We start from the raw sequence: 25,702 nt of genomic DNA, 5'->3' as shown, positions 1-25,702 counted from the left end.
ATTCATTCCTCTGAGAGAATTTCATTGATTTAGACCCTTGTAAACATTTGGATGATTTTTAGTGACTGATTTGGAGGAGAAAACCGATTTGGTTCCTCAGACATGTCATATGTTCTCTCTGGATACATTGTCCGTATTTCTCTGGCAGTCTCCTTATTCCTACCAGTCATTTCACATTTGTTTTTATGAATATTCTGGATGTGATATGGGGGGAGGGGGATCTGTAACTGCTACATGTCTGAAGGAGGGACACATAAATATCGGTCAGTGACATGATCGTATACAGATGTGATCATGGAATCTACAATACTTGTATTCACAATGTGTTACATGATTCGGTAAATATGGAAATCCATCTCCAGACTCATCAATACATCTACTTGGGATGAAAGCGATGATAATACTTCTCGGATAAATGTCTCATCTGATCAGTTCTCAGGTCGGATTTGGCGGTATAATCGGGCGGAATATTTGTCTGGAACGATCTACACAATCCCGGCGGGCAGAATGTGATGACAGCGATTTAAAATCTTAACCAATCACAGCTGTGGGCGTTGTCTTCATCAGCCAGTAATGTTTGTCTGACGAGAAGTCCATAGAAATGTATCCGGAGATCTCGGTGTCGATGTTTCTAGTGCAGGAAGTGTTTTCTTGTTCTGTAGACTTTTCATTGATCTCTTCTCTACAACTAAATCAACAGACTAATAACTAGATCTTGTCGGGTTTTGTATTCTGAGGGATTGGAGGGAAAACATAAATCTTAATAAACGTTCTTTATATGAATATTTGCAATGTCCTTATAATGATGTTTGGCTGATCGCAGAGTCTGGAATGAATGGAAGGGTTGATCGATCTTCCCAGATAAAACGGTAAATGGATGCGGTCGGTTCTCCATATCGGATTTGGCGGTAAGAGGGCGGATTGTCTGTGACGTCACATTGAATTCCGGCGGGAGTTTTGAATGAAGCAATTAGAAAGTTGAGCCAATGACAGTTATAGACGTTTCCTTCAGATAGTAAAACATCTTTTTTTCTACTTGGAGTGTGAAGGAGGTGATGAGATCTGTTCCCTCAGTCGGGAGGATCGTTGTTCGGTATATATTGAACGATCTCTGATCTTCAGGAGAAACTCATCACAACTAAAGGAAGGCGGATAAGATCAGTCCCTGGAATAAGATGTCATTTCCCCAGAGTCTCACACTGAAAGCATTTTCTATTATTAATGTATAATTGTCATAATTAACATGTATAATATATTATCATAAAATAATTATAACATTTTAACATTTAAATTATAATAACACATTTAAAAAAATATATATTTATTTTAGATTTTGCAACAACATAACTTGAGGATAAATGACATGGGGGAAGACACATAGCTCCATCCTATAGCAGAATTACTCCCTGAGGGCTCCCTGCACAAAATCATATGCATATATACATGACTTGTGCTCCTGCATTGATCGCAGGCCATGGGTGTGCACACCTGCCGATCCAGGGGCGTTGCGGTTCAGTGCCCCACCAATCACTCAGCAGATTCAGACCAGTGATATTTGGCCTGGATTTGCTGATTGATCCCTTACCTATCAGTGATCTTCCTGTGCTTGTGGTTACACTTACACAGGTACAGGGAATGATGCAATCTTCTCTCCCCGGTCGTATTCTGTTCCAGAGAGAGAAGAAAGCAGATCCACGGGGGTCAAAAGCATTACACTTTTACAGTAAAAGCACAGCTAGGTCACATTTAACCCCCTCATCTCCCCCCTGTTAACCCCTTCACACCTCTGTCACCAGTGTCTGTAGTACAGTGTACAGATTTTTTTACTGATCGCTGTATTAATGTCTCTGACATCTTCAGCTAGCATTAGCGTCCCTCCCAGATAGCGTAAGATTGCCCACCACTACATCAGTCATCACATTTAACCCTTTGATTACCAGGGACAAGCTCATATACACAATAAATACCAATTCCTAGTATAGTGTCTGAATGCATAAATATATTTGATCACATTAGAACTATACCTGTGTTCACAATAGTATAGTGCCCCCAAAAATACAGCGTTCGCAGGATCAGCCCCACCACCTTCCAGCACCTGCGTTTAGCCCCTACTCCTACCCCACTTCTCCCCCAGCAAGTGCAGTGTAAGTAGATCACTGTCACTTATGCATTGCACAGAAAACTGCAGAGTTAGCAGAATCAGGCCTGATCTCTGTTAGCACATGCAGGTATTTTTTTTGTAGCGGTTCAAGCAGTTCCTGACAGCCAGATGCTCTTTTTCCCATGAGTCACACTTGGTACCCATAAATTTAGTGGCCAACATGTCCAACGAATGGTACTCTACTGAAAAGGCCTACAGAATTCTGAGCATGTCAGATGAGAGCAAAGGGGAAGCCTCACTGACAGATTCTGCCTTAGAATACACATCTGTAGACAGAAGCGGCACCCTGACAGATAGCTCAGGCGATGGAGTAGAGGTCCCTTTTAAGGTCAGGCATACCTGACCCCATTCCCAGGTTGCTGAGGTGGTACAATTGCATGATGACTCTCATATGCAGCAGACTGCCAGTACTAGTGCCTCTCTAGCATTTGGTGAACTGGCAAACACTAGCGGCCTAGTACATCCTGGTCTTTCGGATACCAGCACTGCAGTATCACTCGGTGAAGTGGCGATTCGCATAAGTGCAGTGGCGAGCACAAGTAGTGTCCTGCATCCACCAAGAATTTGCACACAGACCCTTAGAGCCGCTTGTGTCCTTCCAGATCCTGATTGGCAGCCCACAAATTCTGCGACACCCATACTTTCCCCATTCTCTTCCCAACCCAGAATTCAGGTGGAAACAGCAAATTTAACTAATCCCCTTGCTTTTTTTTTATGGAAGATCTGTGTGCATTGATTGCGGATTAAAGTAATTTATATGAACAATAATTTATCGCCGCCAACCCATAATCAAACCTTGCCAGGCCATTTGCATGGAAACCCATTACGGATTCCAAATTAAATTTTTTTTTGGAGGGGGCTTAACCCTCATCATGGGCATTACTAAAAACAATGAATTGCGGCTGTATTGGTCCACAGACCCGATTCATCATATGCCCGGGTTCTCTTCTGCAATGGCCAGTCATAGATATAAGAATATAATGCGATTTATGCATTTCAACGACAATACACTCTGTTGTCCTCGGGGTGACCCTGAATTTGACCGGCTCTACAAAATTTGGCCCCTCATAATCATTTTAACCACACATTTGCAGATTACTATACTCTCCAGCAAAATATATGCATTGATGACTTCCTCGTTAATTCTTGTGTCTGCCTTCCATTCAAACAATTTCTCCCCAGCAAGCGTGCCAGATATAGGGTAAAAATATATAAATAAATATAAAATATATACAGGCTATACATGTAATTTTTGGATTTATGAGGGAAAAGATAGTCACCTGGGGAGCAGTGGTAAGATAAGATACTTGGGGACACGGTGTCACCCTTTCTCCATATGGGGTACCATTTATATGTGGACAATTTTTTTGCAAGCTTGCCGCTATTTAGCCATTTATACAATCTTGAAATTGGCACCTGTGGCACCGTGCAATCTAATTGCCAGGGCTTCCCCCAACGGCTTGTAGATACCCTTCTTAGAAAGGGGAAAAAGCCTGCTTGAGAAATGATGAATTACTTGTAGTAAAGTGGAAGGACAAACGGGATATTTACGTCCTGTCTTCCATTCACGCAGACAGGACCATCCAAATTTCCATGACAGCTAGTGTTGTTGAGAAGTCACGGATCGCACGATCGCCACCCTCAACATGCAACAATCTCACGACCATGACCACCAATACGTCACAATCGCAGCGTCAGACCCCAGACCTTCTCACCAAACTCATGACCGAAGGACTGGCCAATCTAAAACCGTGATGTGACGTGCGTAACAATGCCACACCCAGCTGCACCCTGCACAACTATTTTCCAGCTAATGGACAACAGTCTATGTACTGGCAGCCTGAATGCGCTTGTTACTGGGTCAGGTTAATTACGCAACTAACCCTTCTTCACACTGCCACCACCTCCTTTTTTATCAGAGAAAGAGGAAACTCAGGGTTCAGCTATAACACTATAATGATTGAAATAATTGTCTGTATAAAACGGTCCAAAGGCCAGTTATAAAGAGATTAAAACAAACAGTAGCGTCTCTTCAAAGGCAGGGATTTGTGAATTGCGATTAAGAGCTATAGGAACAGTTCAACATTTTCAGAAGAAAGATTTATTATGAAAAGGGTCAAACAGGTGCAATAAAAATATTTTCAAAGAAGATGTAACTAAGATATATATATATATATATATATATATATATATATATACATAGAAAACAGTGCAGCACAGAAAAGAGATAACAGGGAAAAGTTAAAGGGTTAAGTTGCCTGCCATTTAAGCCTTTGATGTAAGAAGATCCAAGTTTTTTAGAACAGAATGGTGCTTTGATCTCCCACTGTTACGATGGAAAAATAGGAGATGTCTTCAACTTAACACACTGAGGCCTGCTAGCCTTTTTTTTTAAGTCCCCCAGTAGGGGGGTGGCTCTGAATAAATGACCAATACTCTGTTTAGGGAGGGATTGTCAGGCGGAACCTAAAATTAGAACCAGCATCTTTCATAATTCATATTCTGGCCTATAACTTCCCAGCTGCACAAGCGACAATCTCTCCGGGAGTATTTTATTATGCAGATAAGTCTAAGGATCATGTAGATATGAATTATGAAATTGTACATTACATGGTGTACAAGTTCTATGTTTTGGATCCCCTGATGATCTGAGGTGGATGAGTGACCCATAAGAATGTTCGTCGGCACATTGGCCATCTGATGAGGTACCCGGTTTTTATGTAAGTCTTCCAGATTTCAAGATATGAAACAGGGGAAAAACTGATTTTACTAGAAGTTATCTGATCCTGCCACCTACGCTGAGCTAGGTTTTATGAGGTTACAATTCTTTCAATTCCTGGGAAAGCTGCCTTATCTCTGTTACGAGGTGAGAGATTACACAGGTTCTTGGGCAGAGAGGCTCTGTCTCTCTGGGGGGCTTTTGTAGCTCTGGGCCCCTTGCTGTTCTAGCCTGCCAGTGACCCATAACCAGATGTTGCTGTGGCTGAACAGAGAGGAAAGTGGGGAGAATGCAGGAAAATATATTTCAGGAAGGTTAGTCCCTTCGCCAAGATGGAGGTTGAAACCAAAACCGCATCTATCTCTGAGACGCGCTTTTGCGACAGTCCCTATAACCTTAATATGGGAGGAGTGGACTTCAACGACCAGATGATGAAGCCGTACTAAGACACTTTTTTGTACCAGTGTCTGGCTTTTCAGGAAACTGTTTATTTTTTTCAATTGGCTCTATATAACGCTTTTGTGCTTTACAAAGCAACTGGTCAAAGTTGATCCATCCTAAAATTCCAGGAAGAGATCATCATGGCCCTTTTGTATCCAGAAGGTGCTGTGGCCCATACTCCTAACACAGTGAGCCGGCTGCATGAGAGACATTTTCTCGATGCCATTGCTGGTATCCCGACCCAAAAAGGCACCCCAAAAAAGATGTCATGTTTGTAGTAGACGTAGAATTAGTTGTGACACCCGCTTTTTTTGTCCCTCCTTTCCTTGCCAACCTGGTCTCTGCCTCATGGACTGCTTCCGTAGCTATCATACACTAGTGTACTATTAGTATAGGGTGCAGCATGGCAAAATGTAGGGCACATATATGCACAGAGTCTCGAAAGATGTTAGGTTGTCAGGAAACTGGCTATCGCATTTTCAAAGACCCTATCATCTGGTTAAAATAAAAAAAAAACAAGTTTAAAAGAGTTAAAAAAAATACAAAGTAAAAAAAAACCCTTAAAAAAAAAATAGTTGTTTATTGTTGTCAATTTACTGTTTTACTATTATGGTTTTATTGCTACAGTTTAATTGTTAACTAGTGCAATCTATTTGCAGGAATGCTTTTCAGGCGCAGCACCAATTTGTTTTTTATGACAGCAACAGGGTCTTGCTGTCAGAATATACATAAGTAAGTGTGTGCAGTGCTGTTGGATGAGATTTGTCATCCGCAGTTAAAAAGAGCATACAGTAAAGCTGCTTTTGAAAATACTACCCAAACGGCTTAGACCTTACCTACCTGATATCATTGTACCGAAACAGGTTGGTTTTATGCCAGGTAGGGAAGCACGTGACAATACTGTCAAGGTCCTTAACCTAATCCATAGAGCGATGGTCAAGGGCTTTGAGGGTCTTCTCCTCTCTACCAATGCGGAGAAGGCCCTTGATCGTGTATCTTGGAACTTTATGTTCGCTACGTGTGTTCACCTTGGACTGGAATCTCATATGTTGCATTGGATCTCTGCTGTATAACAGAATTCAACAGCTAAAATTAAGGTTAATGGCACGCTTTCTGAAACCATAACTATTAAGACTAGAATGAGATAGGGTTGTTCTCTGTCTCCTCTTTTGTTCTTTCTCACTCTTGAACCCTTCATATGGCTGGTTCAGCAAAATGAGGAGATACATGGATTCCAGATCAACAATGAGATTTTCAAAACTGGGAGTGCGCATGCGCGGCTGACGGCACAGGACATGTCTCCCTGAGGCTCCTCCACGCCGCAGGGAAGACAGCCTCACCGCTGCATGATCCGGCCCCGCACCGCTCCACGAGCGGCACCGATCGGTAGCGCAACCCCCCGGCCATCTGTCAATATGGTCAGGGGGGCAAATAAGCATCAAGCGGCGCCGCCGCATAAGCCGATAAAGGAGGCCCTTGCTCGTGCCTCCTCCAAGATGGCCACCGCATCGGAGCACCACAAGAGCCAGCCAGCCTTATCCAACCCTGCAGTCCTGCAAACGGAGCAGCCAAGCCGCCCAAGCTCTTCAGAGGGTGAGTCAGATGATGACACTGCGACCCCCAAACATGCCTTGACGCCTGACCTTACTACCCCTGACATTCTAGCTCGCTTTGAAATAATGCTACATAAGGCCCTGAAACAGACCTCAGACCGCATAACTAACCAGCTGTCCAGGGAAATCCGTGAGTTTGGGCGACGCACTGCGGACCTAGAACAGAGGGTGGACGACCTTGATGCATCTCTCCAAACGCAAGGGGATGAGCTAGACCTGCTGCGTGACGAAAACGCTATACTTCAGGCGCGCTTAGAGGACTTTGAGAACCGGGCCAGACGCTCCAACGTGTGTATTCGTGGCCTCCCCGAGTCAATTATTGATGTCCAATCTGCAGCTACTGCGCTATTCCAAGAGCTCGCCCCTGCTATCCCAATAGAACGCCTCGAGATGGATAGGGTTCACAGGGCACTAGCTCCAAAGCGCACTGACGGCCTGCTGCGAGACATCATAGCTAAACTTCATTTTTTCCGAGCAAAGGAGCAACTACTACAAGCCGCTTGCAATTCGGAGTCCCTCCTGTTTCAAGGTCACCATTACCAGCTGTTTCAGGACCTTTGCCCTACTACCATTACCAAACGCAGAGCTATGAAACCGCACTTGCTAGTGCTACAACAGCATAGTATACCATATAAATGGTGCTTTCCCTTTGCGGTACGCTTCCGCCATCAAGCCCGTGACCACGTATGCAAGACTACTGACGAGCTTCAGAACGCGCTACGAAACCTCCAGCTGCACCCTCCCGCTGCACAGATTGAGACCTCCAGAAGGCGTTCGGCGTCATGCTCACAGCAGAAATCCCAGCCGTCACAAATTCCTAACCTAAACGCACACAAGCGGGGACGCTTTTCCTCTCCTGCTCCCTCACCACAAGATTCAATGGACTGAATCCCGTTGACTACCTTTGATCCTTAATCCTGCTCCTTATGTGGTGGTCCGTTACCACCCACACAGTCGCCACCCACAGGGTTTAGTCAATTGACTGTCTACCTGACTGCCGTCGTTGCAACTTTGTATCCTTATACTGGTCTGTTGTGCTTCAGTTGTTTTTTGTGTTTTGTGTTTTTTTTACCTAAGCCTGACCAGCACCGGATACATGCTGCTCGGGTTGGGAATCATATTGGTCTATTGTTTTGTTTGATGTACGCCATGTTTGGACTGCTGTTGCACCTTTACCTCGCCTGGCGGACCCTCGGTTCCGGCGTTTCGGTTGGTTTGGCTCCGACCTCTCTGGGGCCGGACCAGGTTGACCGGGGCCACCGGCGCCGGGGCTCTGTGGGCTTTTTGCTTGTTGGTTTTGATGCTTTCTTCCTACCAGGATCACTTTAATATGCCTTTGTCTACATGCTGTCTTCCTAGCCGCCTGCGTTTCTGCGCACTCACCACTAGCCCCCTTGGTGTTCCATTTTTTTACACCACCTGGGCTACATCTGTTCCCCGGGCCACCAGGTTTTGGGTGCTCCCGGGGACCGTTGTTTTTTTTGTTGTTTTTTTTCTTTTTTGTTTTTGTTTTTTTTTTTTTGTTTTTTGTTTTTTTTTTTCTTCCCTCTTTCTTGGGGGGGTTCTTATGTCCTTCAGTGTCTCTCATAGAATACCCTCCCCTCCCCCCTTCCCCTTCCTTGCTCTCGCATACGACTGCACGTTAAAGCTTAGCTCGAGTAACCGCATACCCTCCCGGCGCCAAATTGACATAACATTCCTCGTGATGGTACCTCACTGTCCGCTTACCCATTGTTTGCTCTACCCATGGGTTCCTTGAATATTCTCACCCTGAATGTTCAGGGTCTTAACGTCCCGCAGAAGCGCAACAAAGCATTCCGCTCATTTGCGTCGCACAATGCGCATATAGTCTGTCTTCAGGAAACACACTTCACTCCTACCTCTATTCCCAAATTCTTTGGCCCTCGTTACCCACAGGTCTACGCGGCCTCTGCTGCCACTAAGTGTAGAGGGGTTTTAGTCGCCCTCCACCGTACAACTCCTTTTAAGTTACAAACTGAGATTAAGGATCCTGAGGGTCGTTATATCATACTGGTTGGGCAGTTGGTGGACTATGAGGTCACCATAGCCACGTATTACGCTCCGAACCAGGGTCCTCTACCGTTACTTTCCCACCTCTTCTCGGTTATAGATCATCATAAGCGAGGCACGCTCATACTCTGTGGAGATTCTAACCATATAATATACCCCTTCTTAGATAAATCCCCACAATCACCTTCTCCGCGCACCCCCAACCACTCCTTCCAATCCATACTGCAACATTACTCATTGGTCGATTCCTGGAGGGAATTCAATCCCACTAAACGCCAGTATACTTTTTACTCCCATCCACATAAGGTTTTTTCGAGAATAGATCATATTTTTTTGACCGCCAGTTCTTCCCCCCGCATCTTAGCTTCTGATATCCTACCGATCCCTTGGTCGGATCACTGTGCGGTGGTCACTACCATTGCTTCTTTGGCCCCAGCTCCCCCTGATCCCTCCTGGATCATTAACGAAAACCTGCTGGCTGACCCAGTTTATTGCTCAGAGATAGCAGCTGCGCTTAAGGACTATCTCTCCTTAAATCAAACCCCTGATATCTCCCCCCTTCTACTATGGGAAGCACACAAACCGGTACTTCGCGGACTCTGTATCAGCAAAGCCTCCTTCCTGAGTAGAGAGAGGAGGCAGAAACGCCTCCTCCTTGAACAAGCTTATGACCAATCCCATGCCGCCTTCCAAACTTCCCCCACCCCTGCTAACAAAGAAGCTCTCGAGCACTCCCGCCTAGGCCTGGATCTTTTCCTCACTGACCAAGCCGAGCTCTCCATCCGCAGATCTCGACACAAATTCTACACTAAAGCCAATAAACCTGGCACTTTCCTTGCTCTCTCTCTTCGTAAACTAGACCAAACTGTTAGACCCATACGGTTACGGACCTCAACTGCGAATCTCTCTAGCAACCCCGAACGGATTCTGCACACCTTCCACAAGCATCTCTCGCGCCTTTACTCTGCCTCCACGCCCTTTGACTCTTCCCATGCTGAAGCCCTTTTTGCTTCCCTTCCTTTCCCGAAATTGGCTGAGACTCACTTAGGACCACTGGAGCGACCTATCTCAGTAATTGAAACCTTAAATGCTATCAATTCCCTAAAGCCCCGTAAACGCCCAGGACCCGACGGCTTTTCTGCCACGTATTATAAAAAGTTTGCCCCCATTCTCACGCCTGTTATAACCAATGCGTTTAATGCCATACTTTCAGGCCATACCTTTAACTCAGATACAGTGCAAGCCAACATTTCTATGATACCCAAGCCGAACTCAGATGACACGCAATGGTCCAATTATAGACCAATCTCCCTTCTTAACGTAGATGTTAAACTCCTAGCTAAAATTCTATCCACTCGCCTCAATACATGTATTGGATCCCTAATCCACAATGATCAGGTCGGGTTCATACCAACCCGACAAGCGGGGGACAACGTCAGACGTGCATCCCTTTTAGCACACTTAGCCAAAACTCGCAATATTCCTGCTTGCTTCTTGTCCTTGGACATACGGAAAGCGTTCGACACTGTCTCGTGGCCATACCTACACTATATATTGCGCCGATGGGGTTTTGTCCCGCATTTCTTAACCTGGATCTTTTCTCTCTACCAGGGCCCTTCGGCCAGGATCAAATACTTAGGGCATCGATCTGCTCATTTCCCAATTATGCGTGGCACCAGACAAGGTTGTCCCCTATCCCCTCTGCTTTTCGCATTAGCTATAGAACCGCTGGCCCTATTGATTAGGACTGACCCGGATATCCGCGGACTTGAGATAGGAGGCACCACACATAAACTGTGCTTATTTGCAGATGATGTCTTACTTTTTCTCACCTCCCCCTTAACATCCACACCTACTCTTCTTCAGCTACTTGATAGGTTTGGGATGCTCTCGGGCCTCCAAATAAATCCCCAGAAGTCACTTGCACTTAATATTTCGCTCCCACCCAATGAACTTAACCATCTAAAATTGATCCAGCCATTCTCGTGGTCGCAAGACTCTGTTCCCTTTTTGGGTATAAAATTCACCCCGCATATTTCAGGTCTCTATACAGCTAACTACATTCCTATGCTAGCTCGTCTAACGGCACTAATGACCAAATGGTCCTCCCTTCCGTTGGCTTGGCTGGGCAGGATAGCTGTTGTGAAGATGTCGATCCTCCCCAAAATCCTTTACCTTTCCAGAGTTCTCCCTATCCCAGTACCTTCTCACTACCTTCGCGTATTGCAGCGCCGTATTTCCTCCTATGTTTGGGGTAAAGTCCGCCCCCGTGTTCCTTGCTCTACTCTATACCGACCAAAAATTCATGGTGGTCTGGGCCTCCCTGAAATTAGCAAGTATTACCAAGCGGCGCATGTAGCACAATTGCCAAAGTATCATGCTACCAATGAAACCCCGCAGTGGGTCATTCTGGAATCCATTGAGTGCGACCCCTTTAGTACAGGAAACCTTCTTTGGCTGAGACGTGTTGATCGCCGCACGATTGCGAATCCCATTACCTCGCATTTTTTGTCCCTCTGGGATAAACTGAAGTCCCGTTATCTCCTACAATCACCACATAATCCCCTCCTTTCCTACCTTCGCAATCCGGCCTTCCCCCCAGCCTGGTCCGCACCACACGTCTTTGCTCACTGATCTACAGCTGGTCTCACCCAGACCCGACACTTCGTATGCAGGAATAAATTCAAATCCTTTGCCTCACTATGTGAATCCCATAACCTCCCTGCCTCTGAGATATTCAGGTATCTGCAGCTGAAGCATTTCTTTGCTCCGTACACAACGGCACATAACCCAACACCTACTTTGTCACCTTTTGAGCGAGCTTGCCTCAGGGACCCCCATAGACGGGGCCTCATCTCCTATTTATATTCCCTCTTCACAACTTCAACTACCTCAGCGTTTCCCTCGTATACAAATAAACGGGAAGTGGATTTAGGACGTCAAATTGACCCCTCAGATTGGGACCTTATTTGGTCCAATACCAAGGAGTCATCACAGAATATTGTGGCCCTGGAGACCAATTACAAAGTTTTGACCCGCTGGTACCTAGTCCCAGCTAGAATTGCGAAATATACCCCTGATTACCCCTCAGTTTGTTTCAGGGGCTGCGCAGACCTGGGTACTTTTTCCATATTTGGTGGGATTGCTCCATCGTCCGTGCATTTTGGGTGGAGGTTTTTAAAATATTATCTACACTCATTGCCGTAACCCTCTATCCCGATCCATTAATCGCGCTTCTTAACCTGCGACCACCTGGCATCGCTAAGGCGCATTTCAAACTTATTCTACAAGTCACCACCGCAGCCAAGCAGGTTATCGCTAAATCATGGAAATCTCCCTCGTTGAGTATGACTGCAGTTTCGAATAGGGTCACTCAGGCAATGATTCACGCAAAAATAGAAGCCACTATCCTAGATTCCATCCCTAAGTTCAAGAAGATTTGGAATCCCTGGGTAGAGCATTTCCTTCCATCCAATTTTGATGACTCCCTTCTCAATCCGTAATCTGCATCTTTTGTTTGATGGTACCATTCCTTAACCATACTGCGGGTTTCCCCCTTCTCCCCCTACTGTGCAGCCGTATGCCCCTTCCCATCCTTCCCCCCCCCCCCCCATTTTGTTAGGCCTTAACTGCCATTTGATAGTCCTCTTTATTAGTGATGCCTGACTTTGTATTATTGGGTTTCTTACTGTGCAATTAATGTACACCTTCAATGACCCATACTTTTGCTTATTATTTTATACTGTTCCATGTTAAAAAATAAAATTGTTTGAATACGAGATTTTCAAAACTGATGGCCTGTTATTTTTTATATCTCAACCTCACATTTCTGTACGTGACCTTCTTAGCTTATTCAACCATTATCATTTTCTCTCAAATTTGAAAATAAATTACACTAAATCAGAGGTTTTGAATTTAACAGTAAGCTCCTTCTTAGCCCTCATTAAGTGAAACTGCTCTTTCAGATGGGTTTCTACAGCCCTTACATATTTGGGCATCTGGCTAACTCCAAATCTCAATGATGTGTACACACAAAACTTTGTCCCCTTACTACGCAACATTCAGTAAGATCTCGAAAATTATCACGCAAAAACTTTTCTATGTTTGGTAGTTCAACCATCATTAAAATTAATATTCTTCCTCGAATACTTTATTTCATGAATGCTCTCCTGTTTAGGCTTCCATCAACCTTTTTTAAGAAATTACCATAGGCTCAAAGAGCCTTTGTGTGGTCCAATAAAAAAACACGTATTCAATTTCAACTCATCACGTGCACCAAGAGTTCTGGAGGTATGGGGTTACCAGACTTTAAAAAGTATTAACTACGCTACTCACTTTACCAGAATTATAGATTGGAATTGTCATGCCAAGGGTTTCCCTGGAAAGTTCTTACATTTTAGATCCTTTAATATTTTCACCGTGGCTGTCAGTCTGCTTCTACAAAGCATTTGTTAGCACACCCCTTAATTGACACAGCGTTAGATTGATTTCATGACTTTTCGTTTTCCTAGTTCTCCGGGTCCTCTCACTCCTATTGCTGGTAATCCAGAGTTCCCCCCTGGGTTGGAGACTGGGGTGATTCCAATGCATGAGATAGGCTTATCTCTGCTGGTGACTCATTGTCTCAAACATGGGGGAGTTAAGTCCAAAGGAGAGCTCCAGGAGCTATGTGGTAAGGTGTCGATCCCATACTGGACTTCTTTTCTTCTTTTTTTTTTAATAACTTTAGTTTATTGAAAATTTACCATGGGTAACAAACATTACATCAAACAGAGTATATTGGTTTTGGACATGAGCATAGACAGTGGGTGGTGAGAGGGTAAGAGGGTATGACCTCCACTACCTTCCATGGACCATACACAGGAAGACTATACATGTTCCAAATCTTTTGCTATATTAGCACACATATAATAGTTAATAATATTCTTGCCCTGAACAATGTAGATTCACTATTGGATTGGGTCATCCCCGTGTAGGGGAAAAACCAATCCCAGTGTCGAATCAGACATACTGTAGAGAAATAAGGGAGAGAAAAGGGAAGATAAGTTAGGCTAGAAAGCGAAGGATGAGGCACTAGCAGATAATGACTCTCTATTGGGCTTTGACCAAGAGAAGACCTCAAGCATGATGAAAAATGCATAAAGGAGGGGGAATGGGTTAATTGTAATTGGTGTGATCTAGTATCATTAAGCCAAATTTGCCAGTGACGGAAAAATTTCGGTAGAGACTGATGAGCTTTTGCAAACAGAAATTCCATCAGACAATTTTTGTTCAAGTTGGTTATAACTGAATGTAGTGAGGGGGTTTTGAGGCTTTACCAAATTTCTGCTATAGAGAGATGTGCTGCAATGAGAATATGTGTCAGAACAGGGTGTAACGGACCACCTGACAGCACCTCTATCAGTCCGCTGATAGAGCCTCCCCAGAGTGCGGAGTCTAAGTACCGATACACTTGTTTACCAGGGCCCCTGATGGTGGGGATGGACTTGGAGCGTTCCGGGACCAGGTCGCAGCTACCGGGTATCTCTACCAGAGGTAGAGGAGTCTGCCAGAGGCTCCTGTGGGTTCAGAGTCTGATGTGAGGGAGCCCGGGGATCCCTGAGGGATGGATGAATGGATGAGCAAGGTCAGAGTCAAACAGGCCGTGTCGGTAACTAGCGGGTCGGTGCGGTACAAGACGGTAGGCAAGGGATAGTCGGGTCACACGCAGGTTCAATACCAGAAGATCAGATCTATAAGGGAGCATCCAGGAGCAGAGTCAGGCAAGCCAAGGGGTCAGGACAGGAGTCAGCAACAAGGTCCAGATCAAGACAATCCAGATCAGAGTACTCACAACACAGGCAACATGATACGCAAACACCATTCGGCAACAAGTGTCTGTGCAGGGCTGGTTTAAGTAGCCCGCCCTGCACCTGACAGGTACAGCCTAGGTCCTAGTGCCTGCCCACTACTGTCATAGACGACGGGTGCGCCTGGGTCCTAGTGCCCTGCCGCCTGCATGTCTTGACAGACACCTACGCATGTGTAGACCCATGCGTCGCAATGGTCCCTGACACAGGGTGAATTACTGATGGCCATTTCTGAAGGCGAAGGCTAAAGAGGGTCAGCTCAGGGTTAAGGTCAGTAGTGATCTTGGTCAAACCCTGAATACATTCAGATACATCTTTCCAGAAGATACATACAGGCAGGCATGACCATCTCATGTGTAGGAGAGCTCCCTCAAGACCACAGTTCCTCCAGCATTACGAGGTTGAATTGGGGTAGATGGCTGCACATTTTCTCAGTGTAAAGTACCATCTGTGGTAAATTTTCATGGCAGATTCCCAGTGGGAGGTATTTCTAGAGAAAACAGAGGGTGTACAGAGAGCCTGGTACCACATGGAGGTAGGAACCTCAATTTGTAAAGTTTTTTCCCAATATACTATAGCTGGAGATTTAGAATTGGAATCTGGTTTTATGAGAGCACCATAGATGGTGGATATTCCTTTCTGTGCGGGTTTAGCGGAGTTGTAGAACATTAGGAGATCTCTCCTCATGGTAGACGTTGCAATGGGAGTGTTAGGGACCACTAGCACTCCACTGAATAGGCGTCCTCAGTGCACGGAATCTAAGTCCCAGGGTGCTTGTTCACCGGGGCCCCTGATGGTGGGGATGGACTTGGAGCCCCCCAAGACCAGGTCGTGGCTACTGGGTGCGTCCGTCAGTGGTAGTGGTATGCGCCAAGGGCTCCCACGGGAAAGAGTCTGATATGAGGAGGTCAGAAGACCCCACTGCAAGGGATGGGCGGATGGATGGATGAGCAAGGTCAGATGGGCCGGGTCGGTAACAGAGAGGACGGTATGGTACAAAGCAGGAGGCAGAGAATGGTCGGGTCACACGCCAGGTCAGCAAAAGCAGGTCAAATCCAATAGGAGGCATCCAGGAAAGAGGTCAGGCAAAGCAAGGGTCAGGACAGGAGAAAATAGCAAGGTCAGGTACAATTCGGGTCAATAACTTACAGGGTACAGGTTCGCAGAATCACAGGATGCAGGAAAGACCAGAAGGCACTGAATGAAAGCTCAGGGCGATTTAAATATCCCGCCCTGCGCTGCCATTGGTGCCCAGCAGGCGGCCGCGGCTTCTACTGCGCATGCGCAAACTCGAATGCCGCGGCCGGCCCGGACCTAGTGCCCGTGTCCCTGCACAGGGCGGTGCACTGCGCCTGCGCCGGGACCATCGCGGCGGGGATCAAGGAGATCCCTGACAGGGAGCTTTAGAGAGAATGTGTTGTATGCGTAAGTATATGTAGAAGTCTTTATTACTCAATTGGAATTTGTCAGAGATTTGTTGAAAGGATAAGGGGCCTTGGTTTGAGAAGAGGGCTCCAATGTGTTTCATACCTGCTGCAACCCAGTGGTGGAGAGTTAAGTCCAGGGAGAGTAGTTGTAGCGATAATAATGGTGTATTGTGTAGAGCCTTGGGGTGTAGGCATTTTGAGGATTGTAAGAAGGAGGTCCAGGAGTTGGTGAGCAATGGAGAAAAGCCTGCATTTTTGCTCACAAATGCTCCATCAGCACTAGGACTCAAGAAACCTCCTACAAATTGTTAAAAAGACGGTACGCTACACCGGATAGGTTAAAGAGGTGGTTTCCCCAGACGACAGGATTATGTTGGTGTTGTGAATTAGCCAAGTCTCCCTGTTACATATTTGGTGGCAATGCCCAAGGCTTATGCCATTTTTTGGGACAAAGTTTGCGGTTGACATACTCTATTACTAAGACTGAATTATCCTTAGCCCCCGAATGTTACCTCCTCCATATCTCTGAGTGCTCTTTGAAGTCGTACAAGCAACTAATCCCCAGGCATTGGAAGACCTCTCATGCCCCCTCGATTCAAGACTGGATAAGAGAGGTTAACGTCATTCAGGAGTTGGAAAGGACATTGACTATGACCGATGACATGGTTGCCAGATTCCATAAACTATGGTGCAATTGGTATGCTTTCACTTTCTCAGAAACGTATAGAGGGCTGATGGGCGATTAACACTTTTCTACTTTTCGATGTGTGTATCATGCTGGTGGATACTTGACTCCGCTGTTCTTACGACTGCTGTTCTCTTTCTTTAACAAAAGACCACATAGATGAGTTCTTGCTGGAAAAAAATATTTTAAGCAACAGACAGCATGGATTCATGAAAGACAGAAGGGACCAGATTTACTAAGAATTGAGTCTACCAGCAGACACTGCACATTCAGGCAGGCTCAATTCAATCAATCAATCAAGACCTGTCAGTCTTCAGAAAGGCTTCCAGCAAGCTGATTAGAAAGAGTTTACTTTCTAGACCAGGGGTGGGCAAACTTTTTGACTTGAGGGCCGCAATGGGTTCATATATTGGACCCGGGGGCCGGACCAAGAGTAGATGAATGATGTGTATGTGTCATCCATAGTAAGTATAGTAATATTCCCCCATAGTAAGCATAGTAATTAATCCCCCATATAGTAATTCATCCCCCATATAGTAATTTGTCCCCCATATAGCAATTCATCCCCCATATAGTAATTCATCCCCCATATAGTAATTCATCCCCCATAGTAATTCATCCCCCACATAGTAATTCATCCCCCATATTAATTCATCCCCCATATTAATTCATCCCCCATATAGTAATTCGTCCCCCATATAGTAATTCATTCCCCATATAGTAAGTCCCCCATATAGTAATTCATTCCCCATATAGTAAGTCCCCCATATAGTAATTAATTCCCCATATAGTAATACATCCCCCATAGTAAGTCATCCCCCATATAGTAAGTCCTCCATATAGTAAGTCCCCCATATAGTAAGTCCTCCATATAGTAATTCATCCCCCATATAGTAAGTCCTCCATATAGTAATTCATTCCCCATATAGTAAGTCCCCCCTGTGTCAATTCACTTACCTTTGCTCCGCACGTTCCTCTCGTATTCCCGCGCCGTTCTGGTCTTCAGGGAGGACTGTGAGAGAAGAGTTTGTCACGCTGCCCCGCCTACATCCTGGCTGCCCCGCCTACATCCTGACAGCTGCAGAGTCCTGACGCCCGAGAGGAGGGAGGGGGCGGCCATCCGAGAGGGGGGGCGGCCATCCGAGAGGGGGGGAGGGGAGAGGAGGAGAGGAGGTCGCCCGCCCGCCCGAGAGGAGGGAGGGGAGCGGGCGCCCGGCAAAGAGCCGCGGCTTGCCGACCACTGGCCTTGCGGGAGCCTAGCTCCGCGGGCCGGATTAAAAGGTCCGCCGGGCCGTATACGGCCCGCGGGCCGTAGTTTGCCCATTGCTGTTGTAGACTCTTTCCTGTTTGTAAATACAAAATGACTTTGGTCACATTTCTAGATACAATGCCGGATATGTTCGCTAGGTGGCGCACAACCGCAGGCTTTGTCCTGTTGGCGTTTATTTGTTCGCATATGAGAATACTTATAATTTAAAATAAAAAGCACACCTATATTAAAGTTTTTTTAAATATTTTTTTTTTGTTGCTGTCTCTCCAAAAATGATAGGCCAAATAATGCATTTCCTAATGAATGTCATACATTCTATTTTCAAATGTCAAACATTTTCACACTTATATCTCAAATAATTTGAATGTCTAGTTCTGATTTCCCAATATAATTATATATCTTCAGTCTCTTTAATCATGTAACTATTCTACATTCCAGCTCAAACTCTGTCTCCTACAGTGGCTTAGTGGTTAGTAGTCAGAACTTACAGCACTTGGGTCATGGGTTCTAATCCCAGTCATTGCTGCACCTGTCTGGAGTTTGCATTCTTTTTCTGCACGGGTGTGTTTCTGCCAACACTCCAAAGACATGCTGTTAGATTAATTGGGCCTAGTATATGTCTAAGTTTCTGGCCTTAGATTGTAAGCTCCTTGACATTTGTGAATGCCCAAAATATGTAGATCAATTTCCAGGGTTCTGTCAATGCCAGGAATATTGATCAATCAATTAAGATTTTGGCTACTGACTAGAAAGCGGAAAGGGAGTGAAACTTACCTGTGTCCTGTTCTTCTGACAAGTTTGAAACTTTCAATTTTCCTGCTGTTTACATTTAATTGCAACTTTATTTCTCTTCTCTTAAACCTCTCTCCTTATACAATTTGACCCCCCCCCCCTTCCCCCCCTGTCATCATCTGTTCCATCTGCAAATCTATGTATCACCGCCCCATTTTTTAATTTTACTATTTGTTTACTGATCAAGTTATTGTGTCTCATTTCCTATCACCTCCAGCTCAGATCTTGCATTATTATATGATTCCTGATTGTATCTCACCACTAATCTGATTGAATTCACAATTCCTGGTCAGTCCCGTTCCCTGACCTATAATGACCTTTAGGGCCAGTTCACACTACATGTGTTTCAGTTGCTTTTTTCTGCATCTGCATTGTTAATGCACAGAACTTTTCTGGAAAGCACTAAAATACACATGTCCCTAGTTAAACTGAAGAAAATGAAAGGGGAAAAAATGAACTGGAATGGATACAAAAATGCACTGAAACGTGTCAAAAATGCATCCAAAATGCACTGGAACACTCTAAACACACATCCAAAAAGTGCATGCAAAAACTCATCTGGAACACTTCTAGACTATTTCTATAATGTAAACTGGCCCTTAGGATTTGTTCACACCATTTGTGGTGCAGAAACGCATGCAAGAGCACACATTTTCCTGCACAGCAAAGAAATGCAATTCCCTTTGAAGATGTGCGCAGGTACCATGATGCAAACTTAATTGCACCTCCACACGTCTACTAAACACAGACACATTCACAGCCACCAAATCGCATGGCACCACACTACTGTGTGGTTAGGTGCAACACACTTTTAAAATATTATGCCTGCAGTATTTTTGCATGTTCCTACAAGTTAGGCAGTCCATTGAAATTAGGAAAAAAGTCAAAAATGCCACATTCACACAGGTCAACTGACCTGTACAGCATGAAAGAGTGGGTTGTTCATGTGGCTGGAGGCACCTGTTACATTATGGGGACACAGCAGCTGTATGAACACAGGTTTTAATCTGACAGGTGTGCAGGCATGGGGAAGTGGCCCTGAATGCTCACTGTCTGTGTTCTGGGCTGTACCCCTGCACCCATATGCTTGTCAAATTATAACCTGTGGCATTTCCATAGTGTAAGATAGGTTGCCTGCAATCGGAATCAGCCACAAAAACAAACCACTGATTCACACTCTACAGGCCACAGCACCCATGTGAATGAGCCCCAAGACCTCAATTACACACACAGCTTTATTTATGAACTCAGTACAGTTTTATCGTTTAGATTTAAAAGGAATTTGGTTGGGATTATGTCCATTAATAATGTTTTTAGTTTATTTTTACCATAAATATAATGTTGATATTTTTGCTGGTGATGAGGAGCCTGACAGGTAGGCTGTACGGGGACCCGTAATATCTAACAGTGGCCCTGGGTGTATGCTTGTGTCTGTGCCACCTGTATAGTTAGAAAGAACAATATCTTCTTCTATGGAATACTTTGAACCTCTGCTACGTACCTCAATGTATCTAGGAATTGGACATGTTTTCAAATGAAAATACAACAATTATTAGTAATGTTTCCCCTGAAGCAAGCATGAACTAACCCCTTAGTATAATAAAGCAGCCCAAATTGTCACGTTCTCCAATGTACCCAATTATGCATAGGCCAGATCTCTGTGCCCAGATAGGACCTCCCAGTGGCTATTCTATGGACAAGGTACACTTTTCTGTATGTCTGATCTATGTTGAGCTGCAATAGTCAATACGTTGCAATGGCCAGAAATATTCGGACCCAAACCACATGAGCTGAGGTATCCAAACGTGAATGTTCCTTCATAGCAAATCTCCATGATGTACTATATGGGCCTGGTCCACTCTAAATGAATGCATTGTTCCGGTAGCTCCTTCTATTCCAGACTTTAGCTACCTGTGGAGGAAATTGCACTGACTTTTCATCACATTGCATATTAACTGGCCATCTTAAGTCTAGGAAATAGAATCAAGAGGATATAACACTTTTTTAAGGAACCAAAAAATAGTCTTTATTCGACAAAACAAAAAAAAAAAAGGCAAATACATGGCCTGATGGTAAGATATGGCTGCCAGCTCCCAATTTATGTTCAAAACAAAAACTGGCTCCACTGTTTGCCAGCACACGGCTCAAACATATCTGAAAATATGGGGCTCCGATATCAGGTGAAAGTTTGTTCAGGAATGAGAAGCAATTGCACACCCCCATAAGCAGCATAAAGCAAAGGGATGGTCAAGTTGCTGTGTTGCTTCCAAACCACCTCTGGCATGCCAGGGTGTTTATGCAGGTCCTTGCTGCAAGTTCTTTCCTGGTGCCACAAAATATCCACTGGCCACAAATTGAGGTGAGTGGAAGACATGAAGGTGGCTTTTTTGAAGCTTGACCCTCCAGCAGGAACACTCCTGTAAAATGAGATCAAACGATCATTGACATTTCATCATGACAATCACTTCTTAGTGCAGGCTAGCTAGAGTGTTTTTTTTTTATTTTTAACCATTTCAGGAGTTGAAGTAAACATTCTTGGAGCATTTACTGTGTTTGGAAAGGCACAAGGTCCCCCCTCCCCCAGGCACACTAATGGTTACTTCAAGTGGATCCCCATCCTGATTTCATGATGTGCTTGAAGAGCTTGCCTCTCTGGGATCCGTGGCTCATGAATGAGTCTTTTTGGCCTCACACTAGAACAAGGTGCTTGTTCTGGGGGCGCTGGATAGGAAAGAGGGGCCAAGGAATGCTGGCGGGGGAACAACTAAATTAATGATCTGGGCTGCTCTGTGGCAAACTACTGTGCAGAGCAGGTAAGTCTTACATGTTTATTATTGTATTTTGGAACAATTGTTAGGATCACTTTTCCAAACCCACCTGTGATGCCAGACAGCTAATCCAAACAGGCTTCCCAGGTTCTCCATCTGCCTTGTACTCCAGCAGTTAATCAGCTGAAAGAAAATTAAAATCATTTAGATACATAGCAGAGGTTCTTTTTTCTTCATAAATCTACAGGTGGCACAGACAATAGCCTAAACTGGCCAGCTGTTACCCATAACAAAACATCCCTTGAATTCAAAGGAGACAAAAAACAGATCTTCAGCAACTTATCCCCTCAAACTTTGGTCAAGAGGCGCTCCCTGAGACCAGTTACAGCTCATCTTCAACAGAATCGTGGGACGCTAATGCTAGATGAAGTCGCCGGAGACACTAATACAGTGATCAGTAAAACAATCTGTACACTGTACTAAAGATACTGACGGGAGTGAAGGGGTTAACAGGGGGAGATCAGGGGGATAAATGTGACCTAGCTGTGCTTTTACTGTAAAAGTGTAATGCTTTTGACCCACGTGGATCTGCTTTCTTCTCTCTCTGGAATGGAATGTGCCCAGGGAGAGAAGATTGCATCATTTCCTGTACCTGTGTAAGTGTAACCAAAGGTACAGGAAGATCACTGATAGGGCAGGGAGCAATCAGCAAATCCATCCTGAACATCACTGGCCATAATCTGCTGATTGATCGGTTGGGCACAGAACCACGGCACCCCTGGGTCGGCAGGCACGTGCGTCCATGGCCTGCGATCAAGGCGGGAGCACAAGTCATGTATATATACATATGATTGTGTGCAGGGAGCCCGCCCTGTAGTAGTAATTCTGCTATAGGGCGGAGCTGAACCGGTTTTTAAAGTCCTGTGGCTAATGTGTCTTCCCCCATGTCAATTATCCTCAAGTTATGTTGTTACAAAATCTAAAATAACTGACTTATTTTTTTTGTTTATTTGTAGAATTTAAAAGTTAAAATGTTATAATTATTTTATAATACCATATTATACATTTTAATTATAATGAGAATTATACATTAATAATAGAAAATGCTTTCAGTGTGAGACTCTGGGGAAATGACATCTTATTCCAGGGACTGATCTTATCCGCCTTCCTTTAGTTGTGATGAGTTTCTCCTGAAGATCAGAGATCGTTCAATATATACCGAACAACGATCCTCCCGACTGAGGGAACAGATCTCATCACCTCCTTCACACTCCACGTAGAAAAAAAAGATGTTTTACTATCTGAAGGAAATGTTTATAACTGTCATTGGATCAACTTTCTAATTGCTTCATTCAAATCTCCAGCCGGAATTATATGTGACGTCACAGACAATCCGCCCTCTTACCGCCAAAACCGATACGGAGAACCGACAGCGTCCATTTACCGTTTTATCTGGGAAGATCGATCAACCCTTCCATTCATTCCAGACTCTGCGATCAGCCAAACATCATTATAGGAGCATTACAAATACTCATATGAAATGTGTTATTATCACTCCAATCCCTCATAATACAAAACCCGACAAGATCTAGTTATTAGTCTGTTGATTTAGTTGTAGAGAAGAGATCAATGAAAAGTCTACAGAACAAGAAAACACTTCCTGCACTAGAAACATCGACACCGAGATCTCCGGATACATTTCTATGGACTTCTCGTCAGACAAACATTACTGGCTGATGGAGACAACGCCCACAGCTGTGATTGGCTCAGATTTAAAATCGCTGTCATCACATTCTGCCCGCCGGGATTGTGTAGATCGTTCCAGACAAATATTCCGCCCGATTATACCGCCAAATCCGACCTGAGAACTGATCAGATGAGACATTTATGAAATGACTGGTAGAAATAAGGAGACTGCCAGAGAAATACGGACAATGTATCCAGAGAGAACATATGACATGTCTGAGGAACCAAATCGGTTTCCTCCTCCAAATCAGTCACTAAAAATCATCCAAATATTTACAAGGGTCTAAATCAATGAAATTCTCTGCAGAGGAATGAATGGCTGTGACCCCGCCCCTTTCCATCAGTCTCCCTTCAGGTCCGCCCAGAATTATAAACAGGAACGAGGGGCATCGGTATAAATGTTTGTGTTGTTTATTTCCAAGTCATATTTCTCAATATTAAATTGCTGTTAACAATAGTAACTGGTGATGATGGTTTGTGTTCTGAAATGTGAAAGATGAATGTTTCTGTGTAATCTCCGAGGAAGAAATAGAAAACAAATGAGAAGAATGAAGAGATTTCTCCACGTTCCGCCCTTTTCTAATCCCTAATCCCATGGATTTGGGATTAGAAAAGGGCGGAACGTGGAAAAAGCTTCCAAATGAATACAATTGTATTTTGTGTAATGAATGGGTGTGACTCCCAAGAAGGGTTCCCATCAAGTCCGCTCATGCTCTATAAAAGGAAGGCGGGCCCAGGTCAGAGCTCAGTCGATGTTTGCAGTAAAGAAGAATCGTCATGTCTGGTCGCGGTAAAGGAGGGAAGGGTCTGGGGAAAGGGGGCGCCAAGCGCCACAGGAAGGTGCTCCGGGATAACAGCCAGGGCATCACCAAACCCGCCATCCGACGTTTGGCCCGCAGAGGGGGAGTCAAGCGCATCTCCGGCCTCATCTATGAGGAGACCCGCTGAGTGCTGAAAGTCTTCCTGGAGAATGTCATCCGCGATGCCGTCACCTACACCGAGCACGCCAAGAGGAAGACCGTCACCGCCATGGATGTCGTCTATGCTCTCAAACGACAGGGACGCACCCTCTACGGATTCGGAGGATAAATCCTCATAACCGCCCCCCCCCTTCATCGTCACAAAAGCCCTTCTCAGGGCCGCCCACCTTCTCATACAAAGGGCTATCGATAGAAATCTCGAGATCATTAATCTACTCCTTCTGGGGGGGATGGTGGAAGCCGCTATCCGCATATAGAGATGAGCGAAGCATTCAAAAATTTGATTCGACTGATTCGGCGAATTCGTGGAAAATATTTGATTTGAGTCGAATATATTCGCTGTGAATTTAACTTAAAAAAGGGTGTTTCTAGGCTTCAGAGAGCCTTTATATTAGTGCAGAACACTGTACCTTTAATTTAAATGCCCTTGGAGTCTGCTGGGGAAGAGAAATAATACTGTCACTCAGTATGACATGCAGATGAGTGCCGTCGATCTTAGAATCACCGCACACTTCACTCATTTGGCCAGTCACGGGGCCAAAACCAGTGTTTGGAGCCACAGTGTGGCGGTGGAGGCAGCAGCAATGGGAGGCCATACAGCAACCTATGACAAAATGGAAACCAGCAGGAGTGTGAGGAGACCTCAAAGTGGCACATGGCAGAGTGGGAGCAATGGGAGGCGGTACAGGGACCCATGTCACACTGTGGACCCAGCAGCAGCGTGACGAGGCGGTACGGGGGCCCATGGCAGATTTGGGGCCTGGCAGCACCTATGGGAGGCCTGTAATCTGCCAGCCACCTATGACAAAATGGAAACCAGCAGGAGTGTGAGGAGACCTGAAAGTGGCACATGGCAGAGTGTGGCGATGGAGACAGCAGCAATGGGAGGCCGTACAGGGACCCATGAGAGACTCTGGACCTGGCAGCAGCATGAGGAGGCGGTATATAGGGGCCCATGGCAGATTAGGGGCCTGGCAGCAGCTATAGGAGGCCCGTAATCTGCCTGCACCCTATGTCAAAAAATTCAACACACCAGCAGTGTGTGAGGAGACCTGAAAGTGGCACATGGCAGAGTGTGGCGATGGAGACAGCAGCAATGGGAGGCCGTACAGGGACCCATGAGAGACTCTGGACCTGGCAGCAGCATGAGGAGGCGGTATATAGGGGCCCATGGCAGATTAGGGGTCTGGCAGCAGCTATAGGAGGCCCGTAATCTGCCA

At 45.2% G+C, this 25,702-nt stretch overlaps 1 long non-coding RNA gene across 1 annotated transcript; it reads right to left on the bottom strand.

Moving 5' to 3' along the window:
* Positions 1-20,988: 20,988 nt before the first annotated feature.
* LOC149444821 (uncharacterized) lies at positions 20,989-23,735 on the bottom strand. The gene is made up of 3 exons (XR_016306518.1): positions 23,201-23,735; positions 21,866-21,939; positions 20,989-21,405 (listed from the first exon to the last, which is right to left on the bottom strand). It is a non-coding gene; the product is annotated as an uncharacterized LOC149444821 (long non-coding RNA).
* Positions 23,736-25,702: the final 1,967 nt, after the last annotated feature.

Source organism: Staurois parvus, unplaced genomic scaffold, assembly GCF_062004578.1.
Source record: "Staurois parvus isolate SC_StPar_1 unplaced genomic scaffold, SC_StPar_1.0 ptg000769l, whole genome shotgun sequence".
NCBI lineage: Eukaryota > Metazoa > Chordata > Amphibia > Anura > Ranidae > Staurois > Staurois parvus.
The sequence above is the reverse complement of the archived record's forward strand: the minus strand, read 5'-3'. Positions and strand labels throughout refer to the sequence as shown.